The sequence below is a fragment of the Sciurus carolinensis genome, chromosome 4, assembly GCF_902686445.1.
Source record: "Sciurus carolinensis chromosome 4, mSciCar1.2, whole genome shotgun sequence".
NCBI lineage: Eukaryota > Metazoa > Chordata > Mammalia > Rodentia > Sciuridae > Sciurus > Sciurus carolinensis.
Genome location: NC_062216.1, coordinates 5,429,105 through 5,442,954, shown reverse-complemented (window position 1 = coordinate 5,442,954; position 13,850 = coordinate 5,429,105).

Below are 13,850 nucleotides of genomic sequence, written 5' to 3'. Positions count from 1 at the left end.
CAGATGATACTCTTTCCTTGATCAGGAATTCAACAGCCTATATTCTAGAGCAGTTGACACCAACCTTCTTTCTAGATCAGTCATCAAAGAATTTTCCTCCTTGTATTAAGACACCCAGGGTATTTATTTCTTCCTATTTTCTTGGAATATTCATGCAGACAACAAATACTGAAGATATGGAGAGTTTGGGAATGTGGATTAAGTTGGGGAACAGGGAGGAGAGGGAGCCCCTGGCAGCGTGGCTGTTTCCTCAGGGCCATGCACACTGCAGGATGAGGAGGCGCCTGGAAGCTGCAACCCTGTGTGAAGACAGGGCGCATCGTCAGTGCACAGGGCAGCAGAGGGCGCCCTGAAGAACAAGGAATGTGGAATCTCATGGTCCCACCTCCCTGTGCAGCTCCACCAAGCCCCCGACACACACATGCCATGCCTGAGGGTCCTGTGCAGCCTCATCCCATGCTGGACTTGCAGTGTCTGGTGGGGCCAATGACAGCATAACCCAGGCTGGAGTCCTGGTTTCTTCCACAAGTCTCTGCTTTCTCACCCGCCACGTGCATACTCACCCACAGTTGCCCATGAATATTGGCCCCAAAAGGATTCACCCAGAATTCTGAAGAGTGTCCACACTAACTAAAACTTCAATATAATACAATATAAATGTCAATTCAGCCACAAGCTATAAAAGAGCAGCCTATACACCTGGGACTGGATCCGGGTGGAAAGTCACGGGAGCACATCAGCTGCCATGGGGGTTACAGAACGTCATGGAAATACAAGTCTTGTGCAGACTTGCAAAGGAACTGCTTTGTCTCTGCTTCAGACCCAGCAATCAAGCAAGATGCAGCAGCAGAACAGGAAGAAAGAGAAGGGACCCTGGAGAACAAGCATTCTGCTCCACTCTGGGCTTCACAGTCTCAGGATCACCTGCAGGAAGAAGGACCAAGGTGAGTCCTGGGCACAGACTGAGAACCTGGCATACCCAGCAGGAGGAGGCACGGAGACAGAGGACCACATCTAGGGCCTGAGATTCCCAGATCTCCTGCATTACCTGCAAGGGGTAGCAATCACACCGTTAAAATGGGCCAGGGCAGCTGCAGCCCTGAGCCTCAGGACCTGGCCCAGTGTTCCCTGCGTCCTCTGAACTCATAAGTCACTCTCTGTACTAACATGGGCCCCTGCCTGGGCCCCAAATGCCCCTGCTCTGGAACTCCTCCACCTGCTTCCTGTTCCTGGGCGCCAGCCAGTGTCTGCATGAATCTCCCTCCCATTGGTTTGCACAATAATCATAGGCTCCACAGCCTGGCATGGCCATGTCACCCCTGCCTACCATCTGTCTGCCCCACTAAAGCAAGCTCAGCACCGAGTGTTGGCCACTCTGTCACTCAAATCAAGGAAGGATTTTGGGTTGGTGATGGAACTGCAGAGACAGGTGGTAACTGGAAGAGGTGACAGGACTGGAGGCAGGGAAAGAACCAGTGGCTTGCATTTCTGATGGATCAGAAAGAAATGCTCTTTTCGGGGAACAGGGAGAGCCTACATGGCCATGGGGGAGGTCAGAGGGGATCAGAGCCTCACCTACCCACTGAGGCACAAGAAAACTCATCAGAAGGAGCTGGTGCCTGCCACCACAAAGCAGCTGTGGCAAAGCCACGTGAGCCACATAGCAGCCTGCTGCCTGGGACAGGGTGGCACAGGAAATTCCTGCTGTGCACACCCACATTCTCCTGTTTGGGTCAGAGTTTCCTGATCCCCAGTCCTGTTATCATGCTGAATGGCTGGTCACATGCACAGTGTGCTCTGGTGGGACCCTGTGTAGTTGGGGCAAGACCTGTCCTGCCTCTTCTTCCCCTGCTCAGGGGCTTCTGGTGGACATGCCCACCTAGGGCCGAGGCTGCTCAGATTCTTCTCTTCACCTTACCTCTTCCTCGCTGTGTGCCCTTGGGTACCCCATTAGCCACCTGCTCCACGTCTCACTCGTCTCTGCATCTCCTGCCATGATGTTCATCAGTGTTCCCCTGGCAGTATTCCTCTTTGGAGTGCCTGAGTTAAGACACATTAAGTGCATTGGAAAATGCTGGAACACTGAGCAATGCTCTTCTCACTAGCTAGGGCACCTCATCCAAGACTCACAGACCAGAACATCCAGACTCTGTACCAAGTTTTCGGGTGCTTGGCACTGGTGTGCAAATAAGAAGTGCAGACACAGGAAGCTGCTCCGTTCTCTGTGGTTCAGTGAGGGATTCAGGTACTCAGGCCCTTCTCTCCCTGAGACTGGTCATGGCAGCTCTGTCACACCATGGCCACATTAACTTCACAGTCCAGCATGTGCTGACACAGCAGGAAACAAGGCAGCAAAGAAGATGCAGAGATGGTCACTGTACCCTGGACAGTGGAGGATGCTGGGGCCCAGGACCACGTAGACTTTTACAGCTTCCTGGGTCATGTGCAGCGGGCTGGTGATGTGACTGGGCCAATGGTCATGCAACGGCTTCAACATTCAGGAAGGGCCACCCACCTGTTTGAGTCCAGTTAGTGCAGACCCCGGTCAACCTGCAGGCGATGTGTCTCTGCATCATGAACCACAGTCCACAGCCCTGAAGGTTCTCTAGGCCACAGGCACATGAGGCAGCCATATGGAAGTGACAATGACTAATCTCACTGTCTCCTGGTTCTACCCTATTCAGAGTGACAGTCCCCTGATGTCCCTCGTCTGAACCATGGAGTCACAACCCTTCTTTGTCGCTAAACTAGGACCTCCTTTCTTCCATGCTTCAGGCCCAGGCCTACTGCCTCAGACGCTGGCAGAGGGTGTGACTCACCTCTATCATTGGGACTCTGCGGCCCTGGAGAAGCAGCCGCACCCCTCAGGTGCCTCCCGCCTTGGCTCTGGCAGAGGACCTCCCCGTGACTGCAAAGGCTGCCCTGGCCCTGAGCAGTGGCATGAGGCTGGCACTGCCCTGCTCCCTGGGGCCCACATCCTTTCTGGGGTGGAAAGCTGCCTCCTTGGGCCTCTCCCACCACAGTGGGTGCCATTCCCTCTGCTGCAGCCAGCACAGACCCCTCCCAGCTTCTGTGGCTTCTGCATGCAGAACTCCTCAGCAGAACATGTGCTCTACTGTTCCTGACTTCCTCCTTTTGGATCACGCACGATCATCCACTCAGATCAGCACTCTGCTCCAGAGCAGCCATGGACAGAAGAACTCCTTTCCACATAGCCTAGTGCCCCACGACACTGGGCTCCTGGGTCAGCACATGATCTTCTGACTTCCTCAACTAAGCCTGAAGAATGGACCCCCAAGCACAGCAAGATCCTTCCAAGAGCATAACCCATCCTACCTCTTGAACCTTGGCCACTGTGCCCTAACACAATAGGGCCTGGCCCATCTTGATCATCATGGAAGACTCAGGGGCTTTTTGCCTCTAGAAATAATATCATGTCTATTTTCTCCAATAATAACATATCCCATAGCTTTACTAGACCTACATATTACCATCAAAACCTAATGATGAACCTCAGGGACAAAGAGCCAGCTATGATCCCATGGGACAGACAGCTCAGGCCTGAAGGCAAAGAGCAGGTCCCACATGATCTTCTTGGACCTATTTACCCAGGTGACATGCAGTTTTCACAGAGGCTCTGCTTTACCAGTTTTAAAGCTTGGGTGATATCTCCCTCTCGTCCACCAACACGAGCAATGGAGATTATGGCTCTGAGTCCCAGGGATGACTCAGCCTGGGTCACCAGTACTGAGAAGCATCCCTCAAATAGTTGACATGGGCAACATCACACAAGGACCACATGGAAGTACAATTCTGAGGCCTGGCTGATGGCAGTGCTACAGGAAGCCACTAAGAAATTGTTGGCATAACCAGTGCCCATGTGGGAGCACTGGTAAGAATCCCTGGTTAAAAGGAGGTGGCATTCGTTATGGTGAGCATTACTTGGAACCTTATGTGCAGTGCAGTTGACGGGCTGCTATTAGATGACTGTCGGGAAACCTTCTAGAACAGGCCTTGCTTGTCATAAGTGGTGCCCTAGGCTATAAATCCCAGGTGAGCTGGGAAGCTGTTAGAAGGGATGCCCCAGAGGCCCCAGATCCGAGGTAAGCCTGACATTTCAATGCCTCCTTATTAAATGGGTCCAGAGGCACCAGTGCTTCAACACGGCCAGGGCTCAGGACTCCAGGACTCCAGCTCAAGTCTCAGCAATGGGCAGCCGGCCCTCTGATGGCCAGGCTTTCATCTTTGGTGGTCAGGGAGGCTGAGCAGCACTAACCCAGGCTGTGGTCCCAGGGCATGACCTCACATGCAGAGAGAGGTGTCACAGTCATCCCAGGCTCCAGGATGTGCACGAGCCCCCGACAGATGCTACATGTGCATGAACAGATCCTGTGACTCAGGGGGCTTCACTGCAGCCTCCACCCACTGCATCTCTGAAGACCCCAGCAGAGAACAGGCTTGTGCAGCACTGGACCAAGCCAAGTGTGGGGGACACTCCACGAAAGTCCTCCCACATTGCTTAGGCACCAAATTCCAGAGAGACCACCTCCCTTCTGGAGTGGACACCCGGGAAGACGACCCCAACCTGAAGACCAAGCACCTCTATCCAGGGCATTCTTGATGGACATGTCACAGCTGGAGACCACTGTACCCTAGCCCAAGGGGTCATCAAGGGAAAAGGAGGTCTCACCAGAACTGGAGAGAACAGCTGATCTTGCGTACTGCTCTCACAGCCTCTGCCTCATGCTGCAGAGGATATGGACCTGGGTAGCCAGAGGATACAGTGCCTGGTACGCCCAGTACCCTGACCTGGAAGTGCCACTTCCCCTAATTTGTGCTTCTCAATACCCAGAAAATGGCCCCACAGAATGGCATTTTCTGAGACCACTGTTTGCCTTAAGGGACCCACCACTAGCTGTGAACCCTACTGTGAAGAAACCACAAGTCCTTGGCCAGGTTGTGAAGCTGCCCTTCTAGTTATGCAAAAGTAGTGGAATTGGGAGATACAGCATTACAACTGGATTTCCCAATAATGCCATTCTCTCCTGCCTATGGGGGGACCACTCAGGGATTGTGGTGAGCTCTGTTCAAACCTCTGTGGGTCCCCAGACTTGTCACAACCACCAGGACTTCCCTCTTGCACATACCATCAAAGCTTCTCTTACCTCCCACATTGTGCTGAGTGGGCCCCTCCAGAAAGCAACCAAAGTCCCTGAAACCATCACCTGGGACCCAGTTCCCAATGTGGCCCTATGCTGAGCTGAGACCTGCACCCAAACCCTCAAACACTTACACTGCTGGACCCACGTCACATGGACTCACTGTGCCCCTGCAGTGAAGCCCCCTGTTGACTTGGCCATCCCCACCTGAAACAAGACTGAAACCCTCAGCCTCCCTTAGACTCTCACGCTGTTGCTGCCAAATCTTCACTCTGACGCGTCTCCCTTGACAGAGTTAGAGTGGTGCTTCTGAGGTGGACCTGCAGTTTAGTGCCCCTGCTTACACCTAGGTGGCCTCTATTCCCTCAACACAGTTTGATCCGGCAACCTTGACCTAGGGACATAACACCTTAGGAGTGACTATTTTCATGTCTCTCTTCCACAGACTGGGTCCTGTCTACCTCTCCATCAGGTGTAAGATGGTAAAGAATGGTCTGTAGACATGAATATCATTCTTACCATCTTACATATAACAGATGCTTGTTCATCACTTCTGGCAATAAACGTCAGGACCCCAAGTGTGCTAGGCAAGTGCTTTACCTCTGAGCTAAGCCTGCAGCTCAACTGGAACATTTTAAAATGTACATGGTCACCAGAAGACGTCCAAGCCGGGTAACTCACCTGCAGCAGGGCCTGTGCATCCCAAACACACAGTACTTACCTGTCATGCTGGGACAAGGGTGGTCTTTGAGACTGGTCAGCACTGGTTTGGCTACAATGTCTTTGAACACACATCACCAAGTGAGGCCACCTATGGATGTCTCTCTGCCACCTTGGCAGCCTCCTTGAAGGCCATCACTCTCATGAGTTCTTGGCACAGATGGTGTGACAGGTCTTTAGCCCTGGCCTTTCCATTAGTCAAGCAAGGAGTGGCTGGTTCCCTCTGTAAAATGCATGCCACATGCACATCCATCAGTCAGGAGGCTCCACCACAGCCTGCCCAGCTCAGAATCCCAGGCAAAGGTGGTATACGGCTCACCTGGGGCCCAGCATCTCCACTCTGCCAACAGATAGAACGGGCTCTCCTGGTTAGACCCCAGGTCCTGGGGAGGCTGATCAAGACCTGGAGTCTGAACCTTGCTGTGTGATCAAGGGCACTGTCATGTTAATCACCTTACAAATCGACAACTCTGACATGCAGACAGGGATTTCCTGGTGGCTTTTAATACGTCTTTGCTCTGGTGCTTCAGCTTCACATGCATGTCCACCATCTCAGGAGGAATGAAGAAAGAGCAGCTGGTTTTCCTAGACATGGCCAAGACTGAAGGACAAACATTAGATCTCCTTTTGGTGGCCCTGCTTTAGCCCCACTATCCAAACTATTGTTCCACTGCCCTTGTGCAAGAGCTGTTGGAAGAACCAGGAGAAACCCAGAGAAATGACGACACCCCACCCCACAGCCCTTTAAATAGGGGAAGTGTGTCCTCTGAGTGTGAGGGTGCTGTAGCCTCAGGAGACCGGGGACTCAGGACTGTTCTCTGCCTGCTTCTGTTCATCAAGCTAGCTGAGCATCTGTGAGTAACAGAACGTTCCAGGGCTCTGCACTGTGCTCATATCATTGACCCGGTGCAGTCGGGAAGCTAGGCTGCTCCACAGGAAGCCTGCTGCAAGGAGGCCCCACTGGGGTCTTCTGCAAGCCTCTGGTAGCAGCACAGGTTAGCAGCCTGCAGCTAAGTGAAGATGGAGCTCAAAAAGCTCCAAACACAATTACCTTAGGGGCCTGTCCAGGTCAGATAATTGTAGATTCTGAAAACGTTCTTGATTTTGAGAAATGTCTATTCAGGTCCTGTGCTCATTTTTTAACCAGGTTATTTGGCTTTTCCTACTGAGTGTGTCTGTGGTCTGTGTATTTTGGATATTAATCCAGTATTATGTGCTTTGCATTTATTTTCTACCACTTGCCTGTTTGTGTCTCCTTCTGTCTGGTGGTTTCTGGTGTGGAGACTGTGAGGCCTGAGACCAGCCCATCACTCTGCCTTTGCTTCTGCTGCCTCTGCCTTTGGTGTCATGGCCACGACATCACTACCCAGGTCCATGATCAAGAAATTCACCTCCGTGTGTGCTTCCAGTCATCCTGTGGGCTCAGGTCTTGTGTTGACGTTTGAAATCCACTGATGTGAGATGAAGATCCAAATGCATATGAAATCATCTGGTCGGGCACTTTAGACTCAAGAGTTAAAGGGTCTCTCAACTCAGGAAAGATGCAGAGAATTGACTGTCTTTGCTTGGACAGCTCTCTACCCAGGAGCCCACTGAGCTCCTTCCTCTCACTTGTGGCCTGAAGAGGTCACTGTGAGGTGCCCTCTGCTCCAGCAGGAGCCTGCTCACCCCATGACCCCAAAACCCCCTTCATCAGGGGATAACAGCCCTGAGCCCTGACAGAGCTCACCCACCCTACGGTGCACAAGACTCTTTCGAATATTACAAATTTAACATACAGACAAGTCGAAAAAGGGACATTTAAGTGGGAAATAGAAAACAAGAGCAGAGCCTGTGTCACCACTGTCAGCTTGACCTGAGGACCCGAGGGACCAGGGCGCCCTACCTCCTTCCAACGCCCCTTCGCTGGCACAGCCTTGGCTCCAAGCCTTGCTCACACCCCTGTCAGTGCAGCTACTGCTACTCCACATGCTCAGGCTCCTGCCTCCTCTCCAGGTGACTCCAGCCATGAGGACCCTCACCCTCCTCGCTGCCCTTCTCCTGCTGGCCCTCCAGGCCCAGGCTGAGCCTCTCCCAGGACATGCTGAGGAGACCCCAGACCAGGAGCAGTCGGGAGAAGAGGACCAGACCCCAACCATCTCCTTTACAGGGCTCGGGAACTCTGCTGAGGACACAGGTGAGAGCTTCAAGGACAGAGAGGGGTGTGACATGGGCTCAGAACCAGGCCTGGCACCGTCACTGAAGTGACCTCACTGAACTCCTTGACCCCCGATGCTCTCATTGAAAACTGAGTGTCAAATAGCCCTTTGCAGAAGCTTTTCTTCCTGCAAAGATGTTGGGTTCCAAGGTGTGTTTGTAGGACTCGGTTAGCACATGAAGAGACTTACTGTCTGCTGCCTTCTGGATCTAACTGGGTGGCCTTAGTCAGAGGGAGACGATTTTCTTCTGTCTCTCAGGAGGAACTCTTGCAAATGGGGAAGGGGTGTGAAGCTGAATTCAGACACATGAGTGATGGGGCGGGAGAGAAGACAAGCCACAGTGTGCCTCTGTGTGTGTGACCCAAACTCGCCAGGAGCATTAATCTCTGGACTGAGGCTGCACAAGGCGCTGTTTCTAATGTCCTGACAGGAGGAGCCGTCCCCACTGGGCATGCAGCTCCCCCAGACCTCCCTCACCCCTGCTGCCAGCTCTGGATTCTGACCCCGTGTCTGTGTCCCCAGGTCTCAGGGCAGGCGTGGTCTGCCGCTGCAGAAGACCCAACTGCGGGTTCCTGGAGCGCACCGCAGGAGCCTGCAGACTCAATGGCGTCTATTACAGACTCTGCTGTCGCTGAGCTGAGCATGGAGAACAACAGAGAAACAAGTCACAAGAAGCTTGGAGATCTAGGAGGGAGCTGCTATTTTACCTGGGCCCGGCATCACTTTCCTTCCCCAACCCAAATAAACTCCCTGCAGCAAGCTCTCTGTGTTTGTGCTCCTTGGAAGCTCACTGTGTCTCAGTCTTGACCTGTGGGCTCATCTGAAATGAAGCCCCTTTAAACAAAATGCTGGCTCCAAAGAGGAAAATACAAGGACGAACACGGTTCAGGACCACAGAGGTGAGAAGGCAGAAACGTGCCCCCTGTGTCTTGGCCTCCCTCTCTGTCCCTGAGCGAGGCCGTCACATAAGGTAGACTCGTCCTTCAAGACTGCTGCCATGTGCAGGCAGAGAGCTCCCTGTCCGCTTCAGGTTTGCCATGACAAGGTCCAGAGAAACCACCCTGCTCTCTTCCAAGGCTAGAAACTCCTGAACACACTGCTCCCAATCTGCCTGTGAAGCCCTGTGCCGGGGTGGCTGCAGACACAGCTGGAAAGCAGGAAGCAGGGCTGTTAGCAGAGGGGGCCCAGGTAGGAGAAGAGCAGAGAGCCCTCACTGGGACCCACTCATTGTCACTCCACGGAGCATTTCAAGTCCAGCTGGGTGGGGACAATAGGGCTGGTTTCCAGAAGCACTCCAGCCACCAGCAGGACTCAGGCCCACCAGGCCACATGCACCCTGGGGTGGCCTGCAGCTGTGGGAACCAGACTCTGCCTGCAAAGTGCAGCTTCCAAAGAGCCCTGGGAAATGAAGAAGTCGGCGGCGGGACACCAAGCGACCCAGACTTCACGTCCATGCTGCAGTGTGCTGAGCCTCAGAACTTCAGGAGGGCCAGTGAAGGCAGGATCCTGGTCTGAGGAAGGAGGGCTGAGCAGCGCCCCCTAGAGCCCAGAGTGGGGACCAGCATGGCCCAGGCTCCCCTCTGCCCTGGGTCCAAAAGCAGCCACCCAGCACACCCAGGACCCTCACCTTCCCTACCTTGTCCTCCTCTTCTCAGCCAAGATGTCACGCCCCTTCCTAAAACCCGCTTCTGTGAAGGGACAGTCCCAGTCATGAGGAGGTGGGATGTGACTATACTCCTGTCAGGCCTCCTCTTCCCTCTCCAAGAAAACCACTGACCCTTGGCCAGCTTGTCCCTGAGGCCTCCACACGCCTGCCAGAACAGGACCACAGGCCCCTGTGAGGTGTCCACTGAGAGCCCCAGAGACTCACCTGACTCTGCCCAGCACTTCCTGAGGGATCCCCAGCACAGGACTGGAGCTAGGGTGAGCCAGGGCCTGAATGGTACTCCTGCTGGTCTGGGAACTGGGTGAAGGACCCAGGTCCTAGAGCCACAGAGACCACACAGTGCCAAGAGAGGGCCAGTGTCCCACGTGGGTTTACTGCCACCTAGTAGACACTGACTGGGTCAGACAGGGCCGTGACCACCAGAACCAAGCATTCCCAGAAGGCCGAGGGAAACAGGTTCCTTCCCACGCCCACTCCACTGAACCTCGGAGGAGGGTCTCAGCCCCAAACTGAGGGTCTGCCTGTGTAAGGAGGCCAGACAGGGCTCAGGGACACCCTTGGCTGGGCAAGCAGAACCAGGACACCAGGGGACAGAGGGAGTTGAGGGTCTGACAGAGGGACCAGCTCTCCCTGGGGACAGTGGAGGTCTACCTGGGGTCTCCCTGGGAGGTCAGGCCTTCCTCAGCTTCTCCCACCTGCCACTGGCTTGCCTCCTGGTCCTTGGAGGAAGCCTCCACATCGCTCCTCAACTGTGGGTGGATGTGGCTATTCCAGCCTCCACTTCAGAATGCTCCTGGCTCCCTCCAAGCTGCCTTCAAAAATTCCACACTTTCACTGAGTTCAGTGTGACTCCAGGTTTTAAACTGCGCCCTGTTTCCCTGCTGCTCTCCATCCAGCTTCTTTCTTTATTCTTCCCTATCCAGTTCGAACCGGGTCACATGACACACATTTTATTGGTTTATATTGTGTAGCACTTTACTCCCTAAAATGGAATGCATGCCCTTCTTTTCTCACTATGTTCCCAGATTTTTAAGGTGATTAAATATAAAGATGTGTTGAAGAAATTAGATTTGATTAAATTAATTATTATATACAATGTCACAGAAAAGTATAAAATTAAGTTATTACCACTCAACCTCATTGAAAAAGTGAACAATATAGATCTAAACCAGTTCATGTACCAGGTCACGTGCCTGTTCACCTTTAACAAGCAATTAAAATCATTTGAGGCTAAAGGCAGGAAACATCCTAGGCAAAGTGCTTCTTCATGGACCATTAGCTGAGAAACAAGGTGCACATAATTATGGCATGGAGTAGACCATAAAGAGCTGAGAAGGTAGGCATGGTGGCACATGCCTGTAATCCCAGGGGATCAAGAGGCTGAGGCAGGAGGTCACAAGTTTGAGGTCAGCCTCAGCAACTAAGTGAGGGCCTAAGCAACTTAGTGAAACTTCATCTTGAAATAAAATATACAAAGTACCAGGTATGTGACTCCATGGTTAAGTGCCCCTGGGTTCAATCCCTAGTACAAAAAAAAAAAAAAAATGCTCAGAGTAAATCTCAACCTGAAACACCACAAACGTGGGCAAGGTGGAGAGGTGAGATGGGGTAGGGCAGAATTTAGGGGTAGAGAGCAAGAGAAAGGCCCGTGCAGGGTCAGGCGAATCCACGGCATTTGAGGAAGCCAAGCCTCAGGAGAGCAGAGTGACGAGGAGTGCACAGCACACATGGCCAGAAGCCCTGCCATCACGGGAAAGGCGCGATGGAGGACTGGACACCCCGCCTGCTCTGTGGATGTGGGGGCACAGCAGGGTGGCCTGTGGGGTGGCTATGACGTCCTAGGTTGGTGAATGACACAACCAACTCCAGGGACAGACAGGGGAGAAGGTGATTTCTCCCAACAACAAGTGCAACCTCCTTAGCCTCAAAAGTAACGGAGCTGGTGGCTGGAAGACAAATACACTAATTACCAAAGACGTGCAAGACATTTTCTATCTCACATTAGCCACTCATACTAAGTGCAGGAACGTTCAACATCATCAAAATCTCAAGACGAACACTTTTACCTCTTTGTGGAACGTAAACCACTGCAATCACTCTGGAAATCTCTATGGAGGTCCACAAAGGAAGTGGCACAGAGCAACCATGTGACCCAGGTATACCACCCGGAATGTATCCTGCAGACTTCACGTCAGCTTACTACAGTGATACACTTATACTCCTGAGTAAAGCAGCAAAACACACCAGAGCCAAACTAGGGAACAAGCCTAGGTGTCCATCAATGGATGAATGGAGAAACAAAATGTGGTGTATATACACAATGGAGTTTTACTGGGTCATAAACAAAATAAAAATTATGTTATTTGCAGGAAAGAACTACAACTTGAGATCATCGTGTTAAGTGAAAAAAGAGAAACTGAGAAGGTCAAGGGAAAGCTAGAGAGGAAAAAGTAAAGAAAGGTGGGGGTTCCATTGACGTAGGGCGAGACAGTTTTCCCTGTCTTCCGAGACAGTAGTTCTGAATATTTAGTGAAAATTTTGATAGCTGTAAAAATGTTAAAGACATTCATTCAACAGACAGAAAAGGTGAGATATAGTAATTTTTACATGAAATTGTAAGAATTTTGAGTTTCAGAAAATGCTACTTGTAAATTCAAAGCATTAAGCATTTATCAGTGAAAAATGCATGTTTTAAAAAAAAATAGTAAAGTTGAAATAAATGCATTCAAGTTAAGAAAAATAAGTCCCTCATTTACTAGGAAAAGTTAGTAAAGCCTAAGTCAAATGTGGAACCATCCTGTTGAAATGCAGTTGTCCAAGGAGATCATTCCTCTGCCTCTGTGGCCGTTGGCAGCCTAGCTTCACAACACCAGTGACCCAATCACATTGACCAACACCCACACCAACATCCTCCAAGCTTTTCCAAGAACACCCAGTGCTTCAACAACCTCCTGCCTCTTATTTCCAGAGAGCTGACTCCAACCCCTCTCCCTACTGCAAAGTCTTGACCCTATTGCAATATTCTCGTAAATTCTTCCTTCCCACTTTTGAAGTCTGGAGGGACAAGTTTTCCTTAAGAATCAAGACTTTATTTGCACACTGACTTGTAATAAAGACTCAAATTCATAGTGTGAAATGTGAAGTTTCAGTAGGTGTGTACCATGTGCAATGATCAAATCAGGACAATTGGCATATTCGTCACTTACCACATTTATCATTTCTTGGTGGTGAAACCTTTGAAATCCTCTCTGTTTTGAAAGATACAATACGTTATTATTGACTACGGTGAGGCCCTTGTGCAATGACACCCCAGAACTCACTCCTCCTCTAACTGTCACTGTGTACCCAGTGACCAACATCTCCCCAGGCCCTGTCCAGTATCTGGCAGCCAGTGTTATACCCTCTATTTCTACAAGACCCACTTTTTTAATTCCACATTTGAGCAACAATGTGTAGTACTCGACTTTCTGCAGTGACTTATTTCGCTTGACCTGACAAAACCCAGGTTCATCTGTGGTGCCACATGACAGGATTCTGCCTCTGTCCAACTGAGTGGGATTCCAGTACATGTGAACCATTTTCTCTGTGCACCCACCCCTGAGGGGTTCATAGGTGGATGCCGTCTTTTACTCTTGTTTACAGAGGCACAATGACCAAGGAACACAGGGACCTCTCCACATGCTGATTTTTTTTCCATTTTATTTTTTTTTATGGACTAGACGTTCTGAGCTCAGAATAAAATTTAACTGGAATGCAAATGATGATAAAAAATGGACTTTTTATGAACCTATGGATTTTTTTCCCCTTTAAAATTCAAAATCCCTCAACTCAATTCAGACCTGTGCAGAGAATGGGAAAAGATACTTCATTCTAACATGGTCTGCCATTCACACCCCCAAACTCCCTATCTGTGACCCTGGATGACACTGACCCTCCCTACTCTATAGGTGGGTCATACTTAACTGAGCACCCAGTCGCCCAGGGAGTCTGATGCCCAGGCTGCACCAAGAAAAACTATGATCTGCTCTTAATCTCCCCCTTGTGCAATCCAAGGTCTGTGTGTCTCATTCCCTCTGGTTGCTATTTCTCATGCTTACCGTGGGCACT